The 23637-nt window shown below is 37.2% G+C and overlaps 1 protein-coding gene across 3 annotated transcripts in view; it reads right to left on the reverse strand.

Moving 5' to 3' along the window:
* Positions 1 to 23637, reverse strand: part of Wasl (WASP like actin nucleation promoting factor) — a 54141-nt gene that overhangs the window by 26222 nt on the left and 4282 nt on the right. The gene's annotated exons all lie outside the window — the stretch shown is intronic.

Below are 23637 nucleotides of genomic sequence, written 5' to 3' on the forward strand. Positions count from 1 at the left end.
ATCTCACTATGGGTGGTTATGAGCCACCATGTGGTTGCTGGGATTTGAACTCATGACCTTCGGAAGAGCAGTCAGTACTCTTACCTGCTGAGCCATCTCGCCAGCCCCTGAATTTATTGATTCTTAAACTGTATCTAGAAATAGGCATATTATATTATATTAATAGAAATATCAAACTCATGTAATCACCATGGTTACTGCCATTTTAACCTCTACACTCAAGAAACACACTAAAGCCAATAAACGAGTCATATAGATAAACTGCAACTTCAGATTCTATATTCTCACATCCCCTTAATTACACTGCATTTTGAGGACACAGACATTTAAATGGTGGGACAATCCTATCAGGAAAAGCTGACTTCTATAAAACAATAGGACTTTTTTTTAATGTTAAATTTTGAAGGTAGCTACTTATTTCTCTTAAAGTGGCACTCACATAGAGGCAGCACTAACAAATCTGAAAATAACAATTACAGCTTCTATACTACTAATCTAATTCTTAAACAAAATACAAGGAACTAGCTACAAAAACAATTATTTTGTAAATGTAAAATTAAAGTAAATTATTTCATGAGTCATTTCCCAGTTTCAGTTAGCATATATTATACATGATAGTGGGTTCCATTATAACATTTTCATAAGGCAGAAAATGTATGCTGATAATATGTACCTCCCATAACCATTTCTTGTCCTCCTGACTTCCAAATTATCCTACTCTTCCCAACCAGTTCCCTTCCATTTCATGATTCCTGGAATTTTTAAGCATATACAATCTAAACAACCAAAAGTTGGATCTGGGAGGCAGAGGCAGGTGGATTTCTGAGTTCAAGGCCAGCCTGGTCTACAGAGTGAGTTCCAGGACAGCCAGGGCTATACAGAGAAACTCTGTCTCAAAAAAACAAAACAAAACAAAACAAAAAAAAACCAAAAAACAAAAACAAACAAACAAAAACAACCAAAAACAAACAAAACCCCCAAACCAAAAACAAACAAACACCCCAAAAACCAAAAAAAAAAAAGGATCTGATTAAGTATTTATGATGGATAAGTTCAATAAAATATGGGCACTGTATAAGCAGCAGACTATATTAAGACTTGGAGGTATGGTATATTGATAGCATCTAATTACATCTAGGGACTTCCTTCTGGCAAAAGAACTCCTTTTCACTATTATATAAATAAACCTTTAATTATATCAAAATCAGGAATATAAGATCAGTAGATAACTAAGAACCAGAAGTTTATACAGACATTCTGGGTTACCATGTTCAATACCATGTTCAATGTTGTATTTTTAATTAAAAAAATTCACTTAAGTTTCATGCCGAGAACTGGGAGATTTCCACAAGAAACATTATTAAAAATTATGAAGGTAGACTAGGAACATGAACAATATGTTAAGTGGTACACCAGTTTGCATGATGATATTGAAGAATGTGAGCACACGCCAGCCTGATGAAGACATGCCTATAATTGCCTGCTTCTATACCAGCAGCTCTCAACCTGTGGATCATGACCCTTTTGGGGATCACAGATATCCTGCATATTAGATATTTACATTACTGTTCATTATAATATCAAAATTACAGTTATGAAGCAGAAACTAAATATGGCTAGTGGTTACCACAACATGAAAATTTGTATTAAAGGGTTGCAGCATTAGGAAGCTTGAGAACCACTTGCATCCTCAGCAAAGAAAACTTCAACAAAGAAAGACAGCATCAAATACCACTCAGAGGGACAAAAAACAAAAAACCAGTAGAATTTGTATACAAGTGAAAACATAGAGATTATAGTCCTCTGATGTAGTACTGCCCAGGCGTATTTCTGGAGAGAAAAACAAAAATCAAAAAAAAAACAATCAAACCACCAAATACCAAGATACCTAACAGTCTCCCTATTTATGTTACTAAAACCTAACAACTTTAGAAAATTAAAAAAGAATCTTCTTTCTAGAGGCTGAAACTCTATTGTCAGAAGCCCATTGGTAAAGCATCAATATGAAGACTGTAGAACATTATCGGGATGTATATGCAAATTCAAAGCAATAAAAACAAAAGTTTAAATATTGACAAAAATTTAAAACATCTGCTTATGCAATGAAGACCCAACTATGCTATAATTTTACAGACAACCCCCCCCTCCATTCTACGGAAAACCCAAGAATAAGCAATTTTCAGAAATATTTTAAAAAATTTACTATCAATATAAATTTATCCACTCTATTTTCTACTTTAAGCTGCCAAAGCTTAAAATGGCACATTATAGTATTATATAAAACCTTTCCTGATTAATTCATAGTAACCACAGTATATGCAAAAATAGCTAGCACATGTAACATTTAATATATAAATTCCAGGCAATAAAGTAAACCAAGTATCCCTTGAATTAGATTAACAGTGCCTTAATTAAATTTGTACAAAGATTCCTTCCATGCCTTTAAGGTAATTGAAGGTAATCAACTCTACTGCTTATCTTTCACAATCAAGTTTATTAATGAAAAACAACCTAGGGACAAGTACTTTGGGATAGACATCTATGTCTTAATAGTCTAGAGACAAATGCACTACCATCATGTTTACAGAATCAGAACCATCAGATCTTATGCATTCCAGATAGTTCAGTACTGAGTAACTCAGCAAAGCCTTCCTGATGAGAACTTTCAAGTCAGAAGCAAAGAGAGGGAGAGGTGGACCCTGGGAAAAGTGAAGAGATTTTCTTCACACCGCCCTTCAGCCAAGCACTGTTAACTCCTGGGCTGGCTTTGTAGGCTGCAGTCACTGCTCTTTCTTCTGTTTCTCTACAACTTTCCTGTGTACCCACTACTGTTATGCCACAAGTCTTACTTCGAGGTAGAATAACTTTCCACACTGATTTCTTACCCAGTAAAAGACTGTAATTTCCCACAGCATCTGAAATACATTTGCAAACCTGTACTTATAGTCTAGCCATACTCTATGCAACATACAAATATTTAATTAAGAATAGCATGTTCTGATTTTGATACTGATACTATGCCCCACACCTACACATGAAGTAAACTCATCATTACTGGGAATGAAATTCTACTCAATAGAATCTAAAAAGGAGCAAAAAAGTAAGCAAATACAAAATATATTTGGTTGAATTCTTGTAATTATAAAGTGATCTATCTCAGTAAAGAAGTTTTAAAATAAATACTACTTTTTGTTTAACATCAACCTCAAAACAGAATCTGGAAAGTTAAAACATAAAAACAAACAACAGCAACAAAAGTGAAGCTGAAGCTGCTGTGGGAAGAGGAAAAGCAAAACTAATGAACAGAATCCCAAGGGAAGAAAATGGAGTCAGACAAAAACAGTCATTACCTTGGGACCAGACACAATGTTCAAAAGGGTCTTCAACCACTCCATCACTGCATATTAGCTATGCGGAAACTACTATGGAAGAATACTGATTTACCAAGTGTTTATTAGATATCTACTACATATGCAGGATGGTATAGAAGAAGGACTCCAAAAGAAGTTGAAAACAGAAATAAACTGGACACACTTAATCCTTGTGAACAAGTAGTCTAAGAAGACTGTCACTGTTACAGAGGGGAAATGTGATTATGCAAGAAAAACATAAAAACCGAAATATAAATGGAAGAGTTTCTTAAAGTACTATTTTACCTAAAAGATGAAAATAGATGGATCAGGGGACAGAGCGGGGGAACACTTGGGCACTTTGGGGCACTGAGACTGGGGAGTGAAGGAAACAAAGAGGGGAAAAACTTAACACTACTACTAAGGTAACACCAAACTCAGTTTAACTCAGTGGTTCTACAGACAAACAACCATACTTTGGAAATCTTGATTGGAGATTCACTCCTGGTACCTCACCAGCCAAGCTCCCACCTGTCTTTTTCCTGTTCACTCTGGAACTGTACATATAATTTTTTGACCGAAAGTATATCAGCAAATAAATGAATGTTTGGAAAGTATTTGTATATTGTGATCTGATTTCCTGGAAGGCAGAGTTGCTCTAAAAACCTGGGATCAAAGAAAAACTAGGTGCCACCAATGATGCGCTCACTTGCCAAATGGTGAGAAATAACTGGCACTGTTTCAAGTTATAAAGAAGGAGGTGGCTTGCTTGCAGCAATGGGAAGGGACACTGAAGACTGCTTATACTAGGGAACCTATGACCCCTAACAAATAGTTCTAGCTTTTTTCTATTTTGGTTATAACAGACACATACTTTCAACTTGCAATAAATCATGAAAGCTTTAGGCCTTATTACCATTATCAAAACAGGTTTGAGGGGAGAAGACATTTCTAAAGAAACACTGTATAAACAAAAACCTCATTGATAGCAGTATGTTATACAGAGCAAGATCATTCAAAAGTTATAACCCTTACTCAAGTCTCAGGAGGTGCTAAAAATGCAAATTCATAACAAACTGCAAGTTACCTTGAAGATTTTTAGAATTACCTGCACCTACAATGACAACACTGTTAACTACCAATGGCAAGGCTTGCTGTAGTCTCCTGAGTTTTCCACTAGTCAGAGTCATCTTAGACACAGGTAAGAGGGGCACTGTTGAGGTATGGTCTTTTGCTATGTGTTGTAATGCTAAATACCTCCCCCAAGGACTGGTTGCCCCCAGAGACTAGGAGATTCTCACTATACCAAGTGACCAATAGTTTAAAACTATTGGTTGAATGAAGATGCCTACAGCCTAGAGCTTGGCAGAAGAGAGATAGGTAGGTAGGGTTTTGGTTCCCAGGCTTGGGGTCTGAGGCAGAGACCGGGAGTGGAAAAGAGAGAAGGTGGAGAGAAGAGAAGACACTACAGGGTAGGTAGCCCTGCCAGGGCTGGCAAACAGAAGTAGGAACGGCCCAGATGGAACATGGCAAGTCATATTTCAGAGTAATTTACAGAGAAGTAGACAAAATAGCCAGAGAGGGTTGATACCTGCTCAGCGCCAATGCTGTCTTTAGCTGGGAACTAACTGATCTAAGGCAGGACAGAGACACCCTCTTGAAGTTTGTTAGATTAGGGTAAATCCTCAAGTTTAGATGGGAAGTTTCACGGAATGAAGGTAGTCTCCAAGGTTTCCAACTCAGCTCACCAAAGGTCAATTAACATTACCAGTTAGAATTTAAATCCTGATACCAAGGCCTAGGAGTGGGTAGTGGAGTTAACTACTATTGCTTCTCCCATGTATTCCTTGTGAGCAGTTTGGGAAAAGGTGGGAGGCAGACACGGTGGTTGCTGGGAAGATCTGATTATTGGAGGATGCCAGAGTCAAAGTGCTCCTGTCACCTCATTATACATATTTTCAAGTACACAGCCCACTTCCACTAAAGAACAGTAATAATGTATTGTAACAGAGTCAAGGTGTCTCTTCATAGCAATAAAACCCTAAGACACCCTTATTAAAATGATTTTCCACATGTCTGATCAGTATAGAGTGTGAACAAAATGGTAAGGGAAACAGTTTCCAGTCATAATAAGAATTGTACATTACAGCCCCATTCTTACGGGGTTTAAGATACAAAAAGACTGTATCAGTGGTCAGGGTCCTCTCTCTGTTCTGATCCTTCCTCTCAACATGTGTGCTCTTAAATGTGAAGCACATCCAAACCACCACTCTAGGACATGCCTTCTTAGCTAGTCCAGAAAGCTAAAAAGATCTAGGACATCTCATGGTGGGGCTTCACAGCCTTGTCAAAGCATCATATTGAGATGGAACTGTTGAACCCAGTATGATGTCAGTCCTGGGCAAGTCTTACTACCAGACTGTCATCTCCTAAAGGCACAAATTATACAAAGGTTAAAAGCAAAATGATAGGATACCCTGGGGTTGATCCCAGCAACTCCCCAGCCCTACACACATATTAGTATTTGACATACTAAAAAAAAATATGCAATAAGTCTGTCTAGCAAGACAATTTAATCCGCTTCAATCACAAGAAATCAGGAAGTTGTGCTACAGCTCTTATCTACCGCTTCTTCTAGTGTATCCAATGAAGTTGTCTTCCTCTACTCTGGTCTAATGACCAAATCCACTCAAGGCTGGCTGGCTACTTCTTGCTATGTTTAGTGGCCAGTAAGTAGGGCAGTAATCTCAACTCTCTTCTTACATTTCTCCAGACTCAAGCCTGGGACACCTTCTTCTGTACATGCTTGCCACCACCCTGAGAGGTGAGTGATCTGGTCTCCTCTTATTCTCTACTGTCTTCTCTACTTGGAGATACCTGAGGTGAGCCCACCAAAGCTGGGTGCCCGAGTAACTGGTATATTCTAAGCTTCCTGTTGTACAGATAACTCCTGCAGCCCTAGGACCTGGTCTCTTTTTAACAGGTTTTTCACTGGAAGGGCATCCCTGTCCTAGAGTAGTGGTCTGAATGTAGAACCCCCCTCCTCCACCTCACAGCTTAGACACTTCAATATTTAAGGTCCCTAGTTTGGTGGCACTGTTCAGGAGGGTGTAGGTGGTATAGCCTTGCTAGAGGAAGTATTGCACTGTTGATGGGCTTTCAGAGTACATAGCCCTGCCCTTTTAGTTTGCTCTCTGTTTCATACAAGTAGTTAAAGGCTGTGAGCTCTTAGCTTCCTGTTCCAGTCACCATGCTCGCTGCTTTCTACCATGTCTTCCTGACATGGTAGGCTCTTATCCCTCTGGAACCAAACGCCGAAATAAACCATTTCTTCCTTAAGGTGCTTCTGGTCATGTTGTTTTATCATAGCAACAGAAAATAGCTAATAAAATCACTAGCCCAGATCTCTGGCCAAGGCAATTCTCTGGTGAAATCTGAAGGGCTGAAATGGGGTGGGCCTACTACTCTTAACCTATACAGAAGGGCTGATTTATTTCTCTCCATCAATCTTTGTTCTCACTGTGCACCTTGCAGCAGGACAGACATTTTTCTACACTTGTTTTAGTTTCATTCTTATTTTTGTGACAAACACTATGACTAAAAGCAACTTGGGGAAGTTTGTTCAACTTTCACATGGACACAGTCCATGTCACTGATAAGTCAAAAATCTCCAGCAAGACTGTGAGCAGAAACCATGGAGGAGCACTGCTTGCTGGCTTGGTCACAGGTCCATGCTAGCTTTCTTATACAGCCCAAGACCACTGGCCAGAAATGACACTATCCACTCAGACATCAATTATCAAAAAAAAAAAAAAAAAAAAAAAAAAAAAAAAAAAAAAAAATGCCCTATGGGCATGCCCACGGGCCAATACTTCAGATGGGAATGGCAAAGCTTTGGTCAGGCTTAGGGGAATGGCAAGGCCTTCCTGGGTCCTAGTATAGATGCTGACAAACAATTGACTTTTAGCTAAAAATCAGTGTGTGATGAAACCACATTCCTGGTCCTAATGATGGTAGGATCATTCCCCCCCCGCACCCCCCAGGCTATTCCCATACAGAGAACACCCAGTAAGATTATCTAACCCGCTTCCTCATTCATGTAAATATACTGAATAACTAAGAGGCTGATACATCGCTATCCAAATGCATGGCCCACCAGATCTCAGCTTTAGTTTGTGTCTTTCCTCTTACCACTCCCAAAATGTGTTTGTCTTAATCTTCTTTCTACCACTCCCAGGAAGGTTGCTAGGACTCTGCCACACAGGCTGGAGCACTTCATTTTTTCTTCTGGTCAGTCCTCCTGAGACTGATCTTGTTCATTCAAGGACTTGTCCAGGACTGACATCATACTGGGTTCAACAGTTCCATCTCAATATGATGCTTTGACAAGGCTATTAAGCCCCACCATGAGACATCCCAGATCCTTTTAGCTTTCTGGGCTAGCTAAGAACACATTCAACTAAAGCATAGTTCTCTTTTTATGGTTCCCCACAGAGGCCCTGCTAGAGTTAACAAATGACAGGTAGGGGTGGCCCTCCCTGTGTTGCTCCTGCTCAATTCCAAGAAACTAATGAGGAAAATACGTCCAATCAGCTTCCCAGATTGAACTGTTTCCTCTGTTGGAAGAATTTAGAACGAAAGCTGTAACTCAACAAAACAGAACAAACTCCACCAGGAGGTTTCCGCAGTATCAGTTTGTCCATGCTTCTTGGCCACAAACTCTGAGTAGCTGAATGATATAACTGAGTTCAGTCTCTGCCCCCAAACAAATGCCCATCCATCAAGACTGCTCTCCTTTCCATGGCAGGGTCTGTGTTCAGGAGTTGCATGGTGGGCTGTCCTAACCAAATAACAATAGTTCTTAAATAAAAGACCCCATAACCCACCCTCTCTCCGAGGCAATTCCTCTCTGCTTATGTCCCTACTATTGAGTAATTGCAATGTGCTCAATAAACCTCTCTTAGAAAGAGATGGGGGAAGGGAGAAGGAAAGGGAGAGAGGGAGGAAGGGAGAGGGGAGAAAATGGGAGCTAGTGAGTCTTCTTTTCTAGGGGAGTGGTTTGTTATAAAGGATCAGGGCTGGAGTTATGCTAAATCTTCTTTAGTGGATAGGAAATAGGAATAGATGAGACAAAACTCTATCACATGCCCCCAAACAAAACTAATTCATTTGGGGAAAAATGATGATCATTGGTACAGCCAGCCAGGGTTTTTCATACCAGGGGCACAGACACTAGCAATCTAGGAACAAGACCCTATCAAGAGCTTCCTCCACCTTACTGCCATGGCATAGCATTGTCTGGACATATAGAAAAAACAGAAGTGCTCCAACAATAATTTTTTTTTATAGGACAGCAGCAAAGCCACAAAACACTGCAGTTAGAAGCTTCTGAGGGATGAGAAATGTGTTACAGAAGCAAAATAATATACAGTATTTTTTTAAAGGGGGGCAGGGGTTGTAACTGGCCTGTAAGAATCCTAAGAGAGAGGCAAGTCATCATGGTAAAAAAAATTATCTAGAAAACATCAGAATAAGACAGTTTGTGTCCTACAATAAAAAAGGACTTTGGGTCAAGTAAATAGTGCATAAAATGTATAGTATCCAAGTGTTTACATATATAAAGTAGTCTTATCATGTAAGTATTAAAATCAGTTCAACCAAGTATTTGATCTACTTAAGCAAGGGTAAATAAAAGGTAACCCATGTTAGAAAATTAATACTTTTAGCAAAATTATTAGGAATTTTAAAATCCTACACTAATTTAAATCTTTCAACCTAAAAATCATCCAAAATTATATACAACTGAAATTTTTGCTATAACTAAGAAAACTATTTGCTTATTCCATTAAACAAACCAGTTTAGCTGTACAACAGGGTATTATAAGTGGCTTTAAAGAAAGGAAGGAAAAGATGCTTCTTAAGTAATGATAAAGGTTATGTGAACCTAACAAGATATAAAATGAAAAGGCAAGAGCATATTAACAAATGTGCAAAGGATGAAGGAAAGTCCTAAGCACTTGCCCTAAGCAAGCATGAAGGTAAAACTAGTTCCCAGTGCCATCTTCCTAGTCCTTTTGTGTGTGATTAGGTTTAAAGGGGGAAGGAACAGATGGAAAATGCAGACTAATAGGTAAGAAAGTTTGGCTAATTTTTACATAACTATTTTTGCTTTTAAATCAGGTGGATGTTTGGGTTTTTAAAACTTAATGACCTGTTCAAGTCACATCATGGTATTAGTCTTGCAAAAGAAAAGATCATCTTGCCAGGAATGGTGGCTCATGCCTTTAATCTGAGCACTTGGGAGGCAGGGGCAGGTAGATTTCTGAGTTCGAGGCCAGCCTGGTCTACAGAGTGACTTCTATGCCAGCCAGAGCTATACAGAAAAACCTTGTCTTGAAAAACTAAAAAACAAACAAACAAACAAACAACTCAGGCCTGGAGAGATGGCTCAGCGGTTAAGAGCACTGACTCCTCTTCCAAAGGTCCTGAGTTCAAATTCCAGCAACCACATGGTGTCTCACAACCATCTGTAATGAGATCTAATGCCCTCTTCTGGTGTGTGTGAAGACAGCTACAGTGTACTTACAATAAATAAATCTAAAAAGAAAAAAAAAAATCTTTCTGACAAACTGCAATCTAGGAAAATTTTAAGTAGCATTTGAGTCACATGCTTAGAAATTAAAAGTAAGGATTGCTTTAATACCATGCTACGGAGCCACAGAGGCTGCAGTTGTAAGCAAGCTCTGTCTTCTACAGGTAAAGGACTATCTACAAAGAAGTCTTTTCAACTCTTAAATGTGGTTAACCTAAACAGGTAAAAGTAAAAGTAACTGGCTTTGAATTCTAATTCTATATTTGCCATTCTATGTTTTGTAACTCTCTATTAGCCAAGCCCTTAAATAGAGTCAAAGACAGGTACCTACATATATGTATAACTATGTTTAATTTGCTGGACTTCCACATAAAGATCAAAGTGGAAGGACATAGAGAAGTAATGTTACTCTGATACTGAATAACCACATAAGACCTGGATAACTACATGGACCTGAATAAGCAGCATATTCAGGCCTATAAGGGCTTGCTTTCTTTACTTCTTTTCTTTCAACTCGGATCAGCTCCCTGTAACTTCTTAATTCTAGTAGCAATGGATTATGGCGAGCAACATACGGAAGCTGACCAAGGTTCCACTGATTCCTACTGTTTTGTTCAGAGCATCTTAGCTTCCTGCCGTTGCTCAAGACTTACTGCTACTTTTTTTTTCAGATTCCATGAGATCCTGTGGTGGCCAATAAATTCCTTTTTGATTAAGCCAGTCAAAGTCAGTTTCATTATTTGCTTAAAAAAAAAAACCTTACCTAAGACTACAGTTCTTAAAGACATTCTAAAGTACACACATTCTTTTACTTCTGAACTCTTCAAAGAAACCAATGATAAAGTGTTATTCCACCTTTTATACACGCTACTTAACTTTACTTACATTTTGTACTTAGCTAGCAGGCCTAGAAAAAGCAAGCTTCATATAAGAGGAAATTAAAACAAGTTTAGTAATATGCTTGTTGTCATAGAAGAGAGTTTGATATTTGATATTTTGATATTTGATATTCAAACTGCCTCATGATGGAGCCCACAATGCTCAGCTCTATTCTATACCAACACAGAAAATATTTACTGTCCTGCTACTTTCTAAAAGGGGATGAGGAGATTGCAATTCTCCCTTAGGCAGTACAGCACTGTATCAATGAGACTTGAAATTTGCACTTCTTTTTGCCAGAGATCTTATAATAGTCCCCTCCAGTTTATTCTGCTTCTTGAATTTCTCTTGCCTGATATGTATTAATATACAAGTTCAGGTTAAAAAATACAGCAGGTTTTGTATTTGATAAAATGGGTGTAAAGGAAGGAAATGAGTTAAATGGAAAACAGTTAACACCACCCCACACCCTACACCATGTCCTCACTGTGGTGCTAGGTATTGAGCCTAGGGTCTCAGGCCTTCTAAGCAAGTGCACTGCCACTGAGGAGACATACCCAGGTACAGAATGTGGAAATGCAGAAAGTGAGCTTTACATCCATTTTACAGTTATGAAGTACCGCTCTCAATTTACTTTGGGGTATTTCTAAAACAGAAATGAAACTACTTCTCTGAAGTATCTTAAGATTTTTTTTCTCTACAGAATTCCAAATAAAACTATTAATAACTATTTAGAATGGAACTTTAATCAAGATTAGAATAGAACTTGTATCAAGATGTGCTGAGAAACTTACTTGTATTTCTTAATCATTAGCCCTAGAAGAAATTTGTTTTCTATAAGAGGAAATTAGAACATGCTTACTAATCTGCTCAGTCCTAGATAGAAGTACCAAGTACCAGCTAAAGGGTGTGGGCCAGAAAACCAAACTGCCTCACAACAAACCCCACAAGAAACAAGCAAGCAAAACAAACAAAAACAGTATTTCTGTACCAGCACAGAAATAGTAACCATAACCACACAGTTTACTTACCCAGGAAGACAGCTGGCTCAACAACAACAGGGTAAAGAAAAAAATAGTATGACTTACCATAACTGATTTTAAGATTTAGGATAAGTATGCAATAATCAAATCAATATTACACTAACAAGAAAATTTAAAGCACAAATTAACAGGACAAATAAAGTCCATTAAGCAAGAGAAAGGGCTTCAAGAAAATGTTCCAAGTCAATGAAGGAAAAATTTACAGACTGTCATACTCAATTAGCAAACAGGAAAAAAGTATATCTGCAATGAAAGATTCCTACCATCACTGCATAGGAGTCTTTTACTGCACCCTGTGTGAAAACAAAAAGGTGGTGAATAATAAAACTAAACAGAAAAACGTAGAATCACTACACTCAATTCAGCATAGGGCAAGACATCTTAGAAATCAAAAACCATTTTTTAAAAAGAAAAAAGTAGTTTTTATGATAATTAAAATGAGTGGCCAACCAAAGACATCATTAGATGTGATGTTAGAAGTTAGAAACATATTTCTAAGTGCTGCTACATGTCTAAATACACACACACACACACACACACACACACACACACACACACACACACACAAAATAGCTATCAAGCATTAAAAATAGCAGACAAGCCAATGAATAAAGAACAAAATGCCCAAATGGTCGATAGCCACTGACATCAGCAGTCCTCAATGGGGAACAAGTAAGAATCACTTGGGAGATGACATATTCACTACCAGCAACCAAATCACAGACCATACCAAATGTTGAAGAGAAAGCAGCTGAACTAGAAGGTCAAAATTGGCAGGGCCACTGGCTCACAGTTCTTTATAAAGATAAATATACATCCACCCTTTGGTAATGGAATTCTTCCAGGTATTCATTAGAAACAAAGGTGTACATAAAGTTTGTGAAAAAATTATGGCAGCCTCATCTGTAAACATTGTAAGCAACAACAACAACAAAAACCCACAGATGATTTAAATATGAGAATAATCAAACATAACATATTTATCAACGGACTATTAGTGAGCAAAGAATGAAAACTTGGGTAGTAGCATAGTTAAATCTTAAAAAATGCTGAGTGAAAAAGGCTGAAAAAGGCAAAACAAAGCCTTAATGACAAAAAAGAAAATAACTGGATAGAAACACTCTATTTGAGGCATTAGATATTCTTAAGCTTATTTTGAAGGTAACTGTTATACAGTATATCACTTGTCATCTGCATACTTTACATTTATATAAATTATACTTTAAAAACCTTCTACACATGTGCATGCAGTATACACATTTGCATCTGTGCTCATGGACACTAAAAGTTGACATTGGGTGCTTTTTCAATCCCTCTCTACTGTATTAAATGAGGCAAGGTGAACTTACTGACTCAGTCTAGCTAGCCAGTTTGCCTCAGGGATCCTGTTTCTCCTATTTCTACCTCCGACTTCTATCAGCCCCACATCTACCTCCACACCCATAAAACAGAAACAAAACAAGAAAACCAAACCAAACTAAATCAAAAAGCCACTTTCCTCTAATACAATACTGTGTTTGAATGTATGGACTTAATATTTCCCTCAGGAAGCATTAAATGCACATATTAATTATGTCCTTTGGTAATGACGCACTCACTGACACGAAACAATGTCCATCAAAGAAAGGATGAGTGTGCCTACAGGGTGTGTCATCTGTGTGGGTGTCTTTTATTTAGTAGTTCATGTAAAACAAAGCCTGCTAAGGCCTGAACAAAAAATATAAGCACTACTCCTGCATGAGACCCGCAGGTTGTTACTGCTTGGATGCTGACTTCCCTGCAGCCTGCCTGAGTATGCCCAGTACATGGCACATAAATGAGATTTCAAATGCTTAAGTAGTCATGATACAAACAAGTGAAACGACTTTTAGCAAACTTTATTTAAATAAAGCAAAGTTTCTGCATGTCAGCATTAATCAGGTGTCATGATGTAGCATGATGCATTCTTTCTGTACTCAGTCTTGAAATCCAGAGCATACTTCATCATACTGAACATCTCAGTTTGAATTAGTAACCTTTCGGCTGTCTAAAGCTATGTGACTAGTGACTATCGGGTACTATATAGCCATCACAGCAGTAAATCTTTAATAATGAACAGTTTTTAATGAGAACGAAGTAATTTTAAAATAAGTCACCTGACTGCTCTCAGAGCCTTTCCAAAACCTTCCAGCTGTGTATTGCATAACTTTTTGGATTACTTTAAGCTGTTTCCTAGCACTCTGTGAAGAAGCTTGTTTTTAGAAAGGAACAGGTTGGGCTGAGAGTTTATGGAGCACTACCAAAGTCAGCATAAAATGCTACACTAACATGAGTCCTCTGGTAAGAATGTACATGAATACATGCACGAAGCTACTTCTGATCTCCACATATTCCAATAGTGAGTTCCTGACAGCCAAATTCAATTGACACTGGCCAGGTACTTAGCATGAGCACAGCTTTGGGCCACAATGAAATTATAGTCAGAATACAATTAATCAAAGTGAGAAAAAGCCTCATAAACTTCTCTGTGTCTTTCTCAAAAAAATAGGAAAAACATAGTTATTTTTAGATAGGTTCAAAAGTTAAGGATTCACTAAATGTGCTTCTATTTGAAGCACATATTGAAGATGAGTTCATTGAAGAATGCTCTCTCATTCTAGGATAAGGGCAAGAATTACGATGAACTGCCTTCAGAAATCATGCAAACATTTAGAATCATGAAGTACTTAAAATGTAAGGAAAAACTTCCTCAACTTAGAATTCTGTATCCAGCAAGCTGTTTATCAAAGGTAAATAATTTTTCAAACACAAATTAAGGAAATTTGCTACCACTAACATTGACTTATGAGAATGTCAAAAGTTCTTCAGAGTAGGAAAATAATTAAGATCACTGTGATCATTAATTTTGATTGCCAACTTGCTGGGATTTAAAGTCTCCACAAAGGACTGCCTAGCTGGGCGAATGGGTTAAAGGTTCCAGCTGCCAAGACTAAGGACCTCAATTCCATCCCTGCAACTCACATGGTAACAAAGTATAAACCAACTCCCTCAGACTGTCCTCTGACTTCTACACCCACTGTAGCACACTCCCATTGTGCCCTCTCCAACCCCAACACAAAGTAAGTAAAACTTAGAATCTCCAGGCATACCTGTGAAGTATTTTCTAGATCAAGGTAACTGACATGTTATCCACCCCTCAACACAGGAGGCGTCCTTAATTCTATGGCTCAGCGTCTCCAACTATGTAACAGGGATCAAGAGCTATGAGCAACAGCATACACAACACTGCTTTCTGGCTGAGATGAACATGACCCTCATCCTTGAGTTCCAGCTGCCATGACACTTCCCCTCCAATGCTGGACTATATCTTTAATGGAGTGAGCCTAAATAAATCTTACTTATGTAAATCGCTTATAATCACACACAAGAAAAGGAACTAATGTTAAGATACAGAGATGTTGGGTCTGGGCAAGAGCTTGTTTGAGTATCTACATTAATACAACTACATGATATGTTATCTTTGTAAATTATTTTCAATAATGTGACTTTTATTTTTTAAAACAAAAAGGAACCAAGTCAGACAGATATTCAAATATATACAAAGAATGCTAAATGGAAAATGTAATATATTATTTTTAATTGATATAACAAAAGATAATAATTTGATTAGTAAAAGAAACATATTCAATAGCGACAGCTTTTAAACTATGATTATAGCTTTTTAAGTAAGTAAAAATAGTGGCAGCCATGGCAATGTGAATGAGAATGGCCTCCATAGGCTCATATATTTGAATACTTGGATCCCAGCTGGTGGAACTGCTTTGGGAAGGCCTTTTAAGAGGTATGTCACTGAGGGGTGGGGTGGGGGTGGGTTGAGATTCCAAAGGCCAATGCCAGTCCCCATCTGTCCCTCTCTCTGCCTTCAACTTGTCTGTAAGGTGTGGCCTTTCAGCTACTGCTGTCATGCTCATCACCATGATGATCACAGATTCATCCTCTGAAACTGTAAGCAAGCCCCAATTAAATATTTTCTTTTATAAGTTGCCTTGCTCATGGTACCTCTTCATAGTAAAAGAACAGTAACTACAACAGCAGAAAATTTATATGGGGGTGATAGCACATGCACACAGTATATTTGTACCAACATAAAATATTTAAAAACATCAAAAATATAAAGCTAGTTAAATTTTAGAATACTTGACATTAATTAAAAATTCCCAAGCATAAAAAAAAAAAAAAAAAAAAAAAAAAAAAAAAAAAAAAAAAAAAAAAAAAAAAAAAAAAGGCAAGAACATAGCTCTATCAAAGCCAGCCAGAAAAATTGCCCTTAGGATACAAGGACATCATACTGCATTCCATATACTAGACTAGATATGTTAGCCAGTTGTGGTGGCAAAAGCCTTTAATTCCAGCACTTGGGAGGTAGAGGCAGAGGCAAGTGGATCTCTTTGAGTTCAGGGCCAGGTGAAATATTAGAGACATAGTAATAGCTATTATATACAAAGTATGAGAAAAAAAAAAACAACGGGGCAGCAGTAATGTACAGGACAACTTAACACATGTGACTGACGTCCATGAGGGCAGGGTGGCATTTAAAAACAATGTCTGAAACTTTTCCAAAGTTGACAAACTAGTATAAATTATATGCCCAAGAAATAAACAACAACAAAAACCAGCACAAAAACATTAAACAAATGACACAAAGGAACATCGTTAATAGAGTCCTCAAAAATACAACTAGTAACAGAAAAATCTGAAAAGTAGTCAGAAAGACAGATGTGGGAAAAACTCACTTTTCCATATATTAAGGATAACTATTATCATACCTACAAGAAACACACACCAGAAATAAAGACACTGCAACTAAGGAAGAATGAATGAAAAAAGACTGTAACTCCATACTAAAGGAAGTTGCAGTGGTAATATTAATTTCAGACAAAGCTGATTTTTGATAAAAGTATTCTGAAGGATATAGGTCACTTCACAATGCCAACAGGGTCAATTCAACATGACATAACAATTGTGAGTATGTACACACCTAAGAGCTCTAAAATATTTCAGGCAATAAAAAAATTACATAAAGCAGCTTTAAATTAGCAAGGGTAAAGCAGACTTGAACACTACTGGCCCAACCTGATACACTATGAGTGAGAACCCATGATACAGTACTTAGAAGAAAGCATGTAGCAATAAAATTTTACTTTAAAAAAAATACTTGTTTTTATCTTATGTGTACTTGCCTGAATGTATGTATGGATATACCATGTGCTTTTAGAAGCTTAAGGAAGTCAGAAGAGGGCACTGGATCCTCTAGAACTAGAGACAGGCAGTTGTAAGCTGCCATATGGGTGCTGGGAATTGAACCCAAATCTACTCCAAGAGTAGCAAATACTGACTGATAAGTCAGCTTTCCACCCCTATGCTCACTTTTTAATAAGAGTATAGGCATCAACTAGTTCAATAATTGCTACTAGAAGAAAACCTAGAAAATGCAAATTAAGCATAAGGAAATAATAGGACCAGAATAGAAATCAATAAAATAGAAAATAAAACAGTAGAATCAATCAATAAAATTAAAATCGATGAAATTAAAAGCCAATTGTTAAAAAGATAATGATAGTGATCAAAATCTTATACTAGAATGACTGGATGCTAGACATATAATGGTGAAAAGCCAGTGTCTTTAAAATAATGTGAAAGGGTGAGGGGAGATAGAGTAATCAAGATGGGCAGGCTGGCTGTTGATAGCCGTGGTACCTGTTAATCTGTTGTTACTTTAGTCTGTCTGCTTTTCATCATCCATTTAAGACTCCATAATAAAAAAAAAAAATCTTAAAAAAGCATGGGATAGCTAGTTGTTTTTCACACAATTGCTTTTAGAATGTAGATATACACAGAGATATGTAGAGATGCATCAAAAAAGGATAGAAGTCAAGCCACTGAGAAGAAAGATCTTCATGTGGAGCCTAATCCACACAGGGGCAAACCAGGAAGAATGCTCTGTTAACTCTAGGCAGTGCAGTGTCTGTATAAACACACATTTATACATTATTTAAACAAGTATATCTGAGCAATACTTTTGTACTTAAAGAAATGTCTAGTGCCTAAGAAAATTACAAAACTGCAAAGGAAATCTGGATTTTAATTATCAATTTGGTACAATCTATGATCACCTGACAAGAGAGTCTAACTGAAGGGTTGTCTAGATTGGGCTGGCCTGTGAACACGTCTTAGAGACAATCTTAATTATGTTAATTGTTTTGAGAAGACCCAGCCTCAAAGTAAGTAGCACTACTGTCTGGGTTTGGTCCTAAATTAAGATAGAGAAAGCAATCTGAGCAGTTAGTATGCATGCATTTACTTCCTTCTGATTTTGATTGTGGATCTAATGTGACTGACTCTTAAATATCTGCTGACTTTAATCTAAATTGTGAGCCAAAGTAAATTCTTTCTTCTTAAGTTGCTTTTTGTCAGTCTTTTCCTTAACCACTGCAACAAGAAACAAAACTAATAAGAAGCTTCAGTGTATCAATTCTTTCTAATTAACTTAAAATCTATAATGTTATTGTAAATCAAACAACTATTTTCTAGTGAAAGAGCATACTCTTTCTATTAAGAATACTTAGTACTAGGTACTAAATACAAGCAAAATAATGTAACAGGAAACACTGAAGTGCAATAAAAGCCTTATTCTAATCAAGCTGTATCAATCATTATTGTAAAGCTACACTCACTGAAGATCAAGCAAATGAAAGAAACAGAAGAGAATATAAAATTAGCTTTAAGTCCATCTGACAACCCCAAAATTTGAAGCACCATTTTCAAAAGGTGAAACATACATTAGTAAATATATTAAATAAAAAATATTGATATAACAAGGCAGGTCATCCAAGGTCCAAGATCTGCGTCTGCATCTTGTTTCAACAGTGTTTCTACAGAACAGATATGGGGACTCCCTCCTTTTAAACTTTCAACTGCCTTCCACTCTCTCCAGCAGCACCTTCTTGTCAGCCCCAGAAACAGTCACCATCATCTAGCTGTGGTTATCTCCCACACTGTGGATCACTTATAATCAGAGGTGGAGGCTACAGTAAACTGCTGGTTATTTTGTACATTCAGGAAACCTACAGCTACCTCTCTCTGGGCTATAATTTCTTTCAGGAAATGTGAAGGGTCACTTTTTCCTAAACTCCTAAGAAAGAGAGCTCCAGGATTATCTATACAAGATTCAAAACAGCTGGTAGCCGGACTGTTCAGAAAGTACAGAAGCCTTCTCACGATGGAATGGGAGTAAAACTAGAGCACTAGAGAACCTGAACCAGGGCTTTCTGGATCTTCTTGCCCTGGGTTCTGACCTAAGGATCTCTCATTTCTACAACTTCCCTAAGCGCCACTTCCGGGATGAGGAGGTGAAGCTTAAGAAGATGGGGTTGGCTAGGCCCCAGCTGTCCCTAGGGAAGTTTAAGAAGTACATCCTTAAGTACTACCAGAAGTCCTGGAAGTAAGTGTACCAGGGGCTCCTGTGCTCTATAGCAGTCAGCTGATGCCTGAGTCTCTCCTGCCACTAAACAACTTTGTTAGTGCCCTGGAGCCCCTCACCTCCCAAACCTTGAACCAAATGAAAATAAAGCTTTGAAACAGAGGGGGGAAAGATATTAAGATTACAGTAACACTCACAGGAAAATTTAATATTTACTCAGTGACCATTAGCATCGAGATAATTTTAGCAAAAGGTAAACCACAAATTACCAAAATACTATGATATGAACTACTATCCAATACCAATCAACAGTTCTTCCAAATTACTAAGAGAAAATAAATGGTCTAAGAAGATTATGCATGCTCAACAGATTTGAAAGCTGTTCAGTTTCACTAAACCTACAAATCAAACAATGAGATTCTTTCACCAGTAAGACATTTTTAAGATACCTGTCACTGATGCAAAGGTAGTTTGTAATAATTGTGTGGAGGACAGCTGGGCAGTTATTTGTCCACGTGGTAATGCTTGTGTCCTAGGTTTAGTTCTTACAATGTAGTCTATGTAAATACTAGAAAGGACACTTCTGAATGTTTATTATATTCCAAAAACTTTCTTTTGAAAGACAAAATACATAATGATATCAAGCTGAATTGTGTCCTTTGGAAAGTTACATTGAAATACTAACCCTCATACCTGTGAAGGTAATCCTATTTTGAAAGGGGGCCTTTTCTAATATAACCGAGTTAAAACGAGGTCATTAAGGCTGACCCTAACGCAATATGACTGGTGTCCTTATAGGTGGAGAAATACTAACCTCATACCTGTGAAAGTAATCCTATTTTGAAAGGGGGCCTTTTCAAATATAACCGAGTTAAAACGAGGTCATTAAGGCTGACCCTAACACAATATGACTGGTGTCCTTATAGGTGGAGAAGACAGAATGGAGTCAAAGAACCCTTAAGGATTGCCAATAGCTACAAGATGTTGGAAGACAGGTATGAAATAAGATTCATGCTCCACTTCTTCAGAAGGAACAAACTCTGCTAGTACTTTGATTTTAAATTTTGATTGAGAACAATTAGAGAATACTCTCTTCTATAAACTACCTGGTTTTATGGTACTTGGTTAAATATAGCATCTATTATATCAACAGAGACCAATAAATTACATATAACTATACCTTCATACAATGTAGTAACATGGCATTAAGTGCAAGAATAAAAGAATGAAACAGGTATAAATAGACAAGGAAACATACCTCTAGCACAAAAAAAAGATGATCTGTGTAATATATAAAATTCTGGACTTTTTGGTTTGTTTTTGTTTTTATTTTTTGGTAAGTTAAGCATCTTGCTAGTCCTTCAACTGCTTATGGAAAAACACTTGTGATCATTAATCTTCTGTGTCCTCGTCACTGGGTTTGGAATGACTTAGAAGAGATATTCTGGGAGTGCCTGTGAGGGCATTTCCAGACAGCTTTAATGGAAGAAGGCAAAACCATTAAATAGGCAGCAACAACCAAGGGAGTGTGGGTCTTGAACTGAATAACCACCACAGAAAGTGGATGTAAGGCAAGAAGTGACATCAGTGCAGCCTATGCTAACTCCCACTGCCTCATTGGCCTGCTAGCATAGCTAACCTGCTCTGCTAGCACAGCTAACCTGCTCTGACCGCCATGCTCTAGGATGAGGCACACCCTCACATTGTGAGCCAAAATAAACATGTTGTTTTGCAAGTTGCTTTTGTCAGGCATTTTGTCACAGCAACGGGAAAAGTAGTATGTCATCCTGCTCCAGTGCTGGCCAAGTCAAACAAGGACTACACTCTGTACCCTTGAGACTGTCTACACTCAATCATCAATAGTATGTAAAGATCTGATTTTTTACTTTTTAAATTTTGGAACTACAGGTCTGGTAAGTATTTTGTCTTAAAAAATCCCAGACTTTTCAAACCTAAGATGAATTTTTAGCTTTGTAAATAAATACTTTTAAACTGTTACTGAGCATATACTTTGTGATAATCCCAATACATTATCATGCATTCCTGGACTTCTTTATCACTTCCCCTTTGCTTCAATCTAGCAGATCTTTTATTTCTTTTACAGATGCGATTCCTTAGTAAATCTTCAATTACAAGTTGAAAGTCTAAACAAATTACTACTACAAAGGAACCCTAGAGTCTAGAATACTGAAATGGTAATGAGAATTAAACTATAAAAACTTACTACATATCTTTCACTCGACCCTACTCAGAACCTTCCATGTTAGGCCAGTTATCACTGTATCACACACTTATACACAAAATTAAAAAGTGAGGTTGGAGTTTGCTATTTATTTTTTCACTGCCATTTACTACCATTAAAATAATGGAATCGTCTCCTATTTCTGTAAGTATTGATAGTGTCCCAGTAAATAAGCAAGCTTTATTCCTGTTATGCACCATTTATGAATACAGTTGAAGAGACCAAACAGCTTCTATTTAATAACTAATACCAGTTAAAGAATTACTATTTTAGGTTATTTGTAAGCCAGTAAAAGTTACATTTACAAATAACAGTGCACACTTTACAATGCACTTTAACAATGCACTAACTTGTGTTGCTTCCAGAATCTTTATAGTAAAAAATGGAATTGCATCCATAATATTAGGATGTTAAATATGGGAAGAAAGCTGTGACTTTTAGAGCTACAAAATAATATATAACAAAGCTCAATTTCATCTACTCTTTTAAAATTATTTTTCTACCTAAAATTGAAAGAGCAAGCACCATGCTTCCATTAAAATAATTTTGTTCAAATTCTGTGGAATATGGACAGAAATAAAACAAATGAGGTATTATCAACATGTATTTCATTTGAATCTTACTCTTCCCAGGTTTGTTAACTTGAAATATATCATGTTTTACACCCTAAAGGTTGGTCTGTCACAGTTATACATCTGCTATCCCATAACTCTGGAGCTAGAGGCACAAGATCAGGAATTCAAATTCAGCCACACCTACATCCCAAGTTTGAGGCCAGTCTGGGCTAGAGACCTTGTGTCAATATATATATACACATTCTGTTTCTGAATACATACAATACTGATTATATGACAGAAGCTGTTCAGCAGCACCACAGGGTGGAATTATCTCTTCAGGACTTTAGCCAACAAATTCTAACACAGGTAATAATGAAAGTCCTAGCCAAGTCTTCTGTATTATTCCAGTAGACTTTATTTCTTGACTGAACAAGTTCATATTAATTGTAAGTAGTATTTTAAAGCTAAAGGATACCTTTTGGAATGGTGTATTTTAAATAAAATACCCAACACTGTCCATAACAGAAAAAAATTAGCCCAGCAGTAGCAGAACAAGGGGGCAGGGAGGGGCTTAAGAGGAGCAAGCCTGGAGGCTCAGAAGCTCCTTAAAGGTGTCTATTCAAAGGTTCTTTATAGACTTCATACTTAACTGACTTAAAACAAAACTGCTACAACTGATCTACAATCTCTCTGCCATCAATGGGAAATGTGAACGAACACTGAGTAATTTCAATAATAACTTTCTTCATATGCTTCTACACATTCCTAAAGTACTTCATAGGTGGCACCTGTTCTTTGGCTTATGTAACTAAGAAGTTCTTTAAAACCCCTTAGTAAGACCTTTTTATAGATCTAGATTTGAAGGTTGGGAAATGTGCCCACTCTACAGAACAAAGAATGAGAAGGCTTTACAATGTAGGCCCTCCACTTCCCTTCTCCTCTGTCAGAATTCACACTATCATACTTTGGTCCTTACCTTCTTCCTACGACAGAGGGCACTTTCCATGGTTATATATTCCAAACACAGTGAATTTTAGCTTTCTTTTCTCATTGTTCAAAGGGAAAGGCATATCCTACTTTATCCTACTACTCTTGCCTTTAATGCAGGCCATCTTCAAGAAGATATTAGCTTAGCAGGGGAATGAAACCACTTTGCTTAATGAAGAAACTGAACTCCAGGTAGTAATATCTGTCAAGAATATGAAGCTTTTTACAATTTGATCAGGCAGTGAGAAATGCTGACTAGGTTCCTAAGTCTGAATCAAATGACCAATTATAATTATACAATCAGAACTATGAGATGTGAAAAAAAAAAGTATGAGATGTGAAAATTATAGAAAAATACCAAGGTATTAGAGATGGACCTATCTCTCAGAACTGCATAAAAAATGAGGAAACACAATTTAACTAATGGAGATGAGTAATAAAAACAGGAGCTGAGGATGAAAAGGAAACTGAGGCAAAATTCTTATTGATTAAAATAAAATCTAACAATCACTAATAGTGAAAAACAAG

Source organism: Mastomys coucha, unplaced genomic scaffold, assembly GCF_008632895.1.
Source record: "Mastomys coucha isolate ucsf_1 unplaced genomic scaffold, UCSF_Mcou_1 pScaffold20, whole genome shotgun sequence".
NCBI lineage: Eukaryota > Metazoa > Chordata > Mammalia > Rodentia > Muridae > Mastomys > Mastomys coucha.